Source organism: Poecilia mexicana, unplaced genomic scaffold, assembly GCF_051168715.1.
Source record: "Poecilia mexicana isolate PSO_F unplaced genomic scaffold, ASM5116871v1 scaffold_6, whole genome shotgun sequence".
Lineage (NCBI taxonomy): Eukaryota > Metazoa > Chordata > Actinopteri > Cyprinodontiformes > Poeciliidae > Poecilia > Poecilia mexicana.
Window position 1 is genome coordinate 28,150,560 of NW_028263375.1, and position 2,500 is coordinate 28,153,059.

Here is a 2,500-nt window from a genome sequence, read left to right on the forward strand (position 1 = left end):
GAGCAGCTAGCTGGCGCTTGCTTTTTGTTGGGCCTGACAAACTAAATGCATGTCGGACGCGTAGCCCAAAGGGAGCAGCAGCACCCTCTGCTGCACAAAAAGGCTTACAGCACCTGGTATTCCCAGGCGGTCTCCCATCCAAGTACTAACCAGGCCCGACCCTGCTTAGCTTCCGAGATCAGATGAGATCGGGCGTTCTCAAGGTAGTGTGGCCGTAATCCGAAAAGCAGCGTCAGCTCCAGCATTTTGTACAGCAGAGCAGCTAGCTGGCGCTTGCTTTTTGTTGGGCCTGACAAACTAAATGCATGTCGGACGCGTAGCCCAAAGGGAGCAGCAGCACCCTCTGCTGCACAAAAAGGCTTACAGCACCTGGTATTCCCAGGCGGTCTCCCATCCAAGTACTAACCAGGCCCGACCCTGCTTAGCTTCCGAGATCAGACGAGATCGGGCGTTCTCAAGGTAGTGTGGCCGTAATCCGAAAAGCAGCGTCAGCTCCAGCATTTTGTACAGCAGAGCAGCTAGCTGGCGCTTGCTTTTTGTTGGGCCTGACAAACTAAATGCATGTCGGACGCGTAGCCCAAAGGGAGCAGCAGCACCCTCTGCTGCACAAAAAGGCTTACAGCACCTGGTATTCCCAGGCGGTCTCCCATCCAAGTACTAACCAGACCCGACCCTGCTTAGCTTCCGAGATCAGGCGTTCTCAAGGTAGTGTGGCCGTAAGCCGAAACGCAGCGTCAGCTCCAGCATTTTGTACAGCAGAGCAGCTAGTTGGTGCTTGCTTTTTATTGGGACTGACAAAGTAAATGCATGACGTGTAGCCCAAAGGGAGCAGCAGCACCCTCTGCTGCACAAAAAGGCTCACAGCACCTGGTATTCCCAGGCGGTCTCCCATCCAAGTACTAACCAGGCCCGACCCTGCTTAGCTTCCGAGATCAGACGAGATCGGGCGTTCTCAAGGTAGTGTGGCCGTAAGCCGAAAAGCAGCGTCAGCTCCAGCATTTTGTACAGCAGAGCAGCTAGCTGGCGCTTGCTTTTTATTGGGCCTGACAAAGTAAATGCATGACGTGTAGCCCAAAGGGAGCAGCAGCACCCTCTGCTGCACAAAAAGGCTTACAGCACCTGGTATTCCCAGGCGGTCTCCCGTCCAAGTACTAACCAGGCCCGACCCTGCTTAGCTTCCGAGATCAGACGAGATCGGGCGTTCTCAAGGTAGTGTGGCCGTAAGCCGAAAAGCAGCGTCAGCTCCAGCATTTTGTACAGCAGAGCAGCTAGCTGGCGCTTGCTTTTTGTTGGGCCTGACAAACTAAATGCATGTCGGACGCGTAGCCCAAAGGGAGCAGCAGCACCCTCTGCTGCACAAAAAGGCTTACAGCACCTGGTATTCCCAGGCGGTCTCCCATCCAAGTACTAACCAGGCCCGACCCTGCTTAGCTTCCGAGATCAGACGAGATCGGGCGTTCTCAAGGTAGTGTGGCCGTAAGCCGAAAAGCAGCGTCAGCTCCAGCATTTTGTACAGCAGAGCAGCTAGCTGGCGCTTGCTTTTTGTTGGGCCTGACAAACTAAATGCATGTCGGACGCGTAGCCCAAAGGGAGCAGCAGCACCCTCTGCTGAACAAAACGGCTTACAGCACCTGGTATTCCCAGGCGGTCTCCCATCCAAGTACTAACCAGGTCCGACCCTGCTTAGCTTCCGAGATCAGACGAGATCGGGCGTTCTCAAGGTAGTGTGGCCGTAATCCGAAAAGCAGCGTCAGCTCCAGCATTTTGTACAGCAGAGCAGCTAGCTGGCGCTTGCTTTTTGTTGGGCCTGAAACTAAATGCATGTCGGACGCGTAGCCCAAAGGGAGCAGCAGCACCCTCTGCTGCACAAAGAGGCTTACAGCACCTGGTATTCCCAGGCGGTCTCCCATCCAAGTACTAACCAGGCCCGACCCTGCTTAGCTTCCGAGATCAGACGAGATCGGGCGTTCTCAAGGTAGTGTGGCCGTAATCCGAAAAGCAGCGTCAGCTCCAGCATTTTGTACAGCAGAGCAGCTAGCTGGCGCTTGCTTTTTATTGGGCCTGACAAAGTAAATGCATGACGTGTAGCCCAAAGGGAGCAGCAGCACCCTCTGCTGCACAAAAAGGCTTACAGCACCTGGTATTCCCAGGCGGTCTCCCATCCAAGTACTAACCAGGCCCGACCCTGCTTAGCTTCCGAGATCAGATGAGATCGGGCGTTCTCAAGGTAGTGTGGCCGTAAGCCGAAAAGCAGCGTCAGCTCCAGCATTTTGTACAGCAGAGCAGCTAGCTGGCGCTTGCTTTTTGTTGGGCCTGACAAACTAAATGCATGTCGGACGCGTAGCCCAAAGGGAGCAGCAGCACCCTCTGCTGCACAAAAAGGCTTACAGCACCTGGTATTCCCAGGCGGTCTCCCATCCAAGTACTAACCAGGCCCGACCCTGCTTAGCTTCCGAGATCAGACGAGATCGGGCGTTCTCAAGGTAGTGTGGCCGTAAGC

At 54.9% G+C, this 2,500-nt stretch overlaps 9 non-coding genes and 1 pseudogene across 9 annotated transcripts; all 10 read right to left on the reverse strand.

Annotated features, from left to right (window-relative positions):
• Window positions 1-101: 101 nt before the first annotated feature.
• On the reverse strand, window positions 102-220 carry LOC148159202 (5S ribosomal RNA). The gene has a single exon (XR_015763420.1). It is a non-coding gene; the product is annotated as a 5S ribosomal RNA (ribosomal RNA).
• Window positions 221-357: 137 nt separating this feature from the next.
• On the reverse strand, window positions 358-476 carry LOC148159203 (5S ribosomal RNA). Its single transcript, XR_015763499.1, has one exon. It is a non-coding gene; the product is annotated as a 5S ribosomal RNA (ribosomal RNA).
• Window positions 477-613: 137 nt separating this feature from the next.
• Window positions 614-722, reverse strand: LOC148159204 (5S ribosomal RNA; annotated as a pseudogene).
• Window positions 723-855: 133 nt separating this feature from the next.
• On the reverse strand, window positions 856-974 carry LOC148159205 (5S ribosomal RNA). Its single transcript, XR_015763414.1, has one exon. It is a non-coding gene; the product is annotated as a 5S ribosomal RNA (ribosomal RNA).
• A 133-nt stretch (window positions 975-1,107) lies between these two features.
• LOC148159206 (5S ribosomal RNA) lies at window positions 1,108-1,226 on the reverse strand. The gene has a single exon (XR_015763438.1). It is a non-coding gene; the product is annotated as a 5S ribosomal RNA (ribosomal RNA).
• Window positions 1,227-1,363: 137 nt separating this feature from the next.
• LOC148159207 (5S ribosomal RNA) lies at window positions 1,364-1,482 on the reverse strand. The gene has a single exon (XR_015763298.1). It is a non-coding gene; the product is annotated as a 5S ribosomal RNA (ribosomal RNA).
• Window positions 1,483-1,619: 137 nt separating this feature from the next.
• Window positions 1,620-1,738, reverse strand: LOC148159208 (5S ribosomal RNA). The gene has a single exon (XR_015763592.1). It is a non-coding gene; the product is annotated as a 5S ribosomal RNA (ribosomal RNA).
• A 135-nt stretch (window positions 1,739-1,873) lies between these two features.
• On the reverse strand, window positions 1,874-1,992 carry LOC148159209 (5S ribosomal RNA). Its single transcript, XR_015763500.1, has one exon. It is a non-coding gene; the product is annotated as a 5S ribosomal RNA (ribosomal RNA).
• Window positions 1,993-2,125: 133 nt separating this feature from the next.
• LOC148159210 (5S ribosomal RNA) lies at window positions 2,126-2,244 on the reverse strand. Its single transcript, XR_015763365.1, has one exon. It is a non-coding gene; the product is annotated as a 5S ribosomal RNA (ribosomal RNA).
• Window positions 2,245-2,381: 137 nt separating this feature from the next.
• Window positions 2,382-2,500, reverse strand: LOC148159211 (5S ribosomal RNA). The gene has a single exon (XR_015763300.1). It is a non-coding gene; the product is annotated as a 5S ribosomal RNA (ribosomal RNA).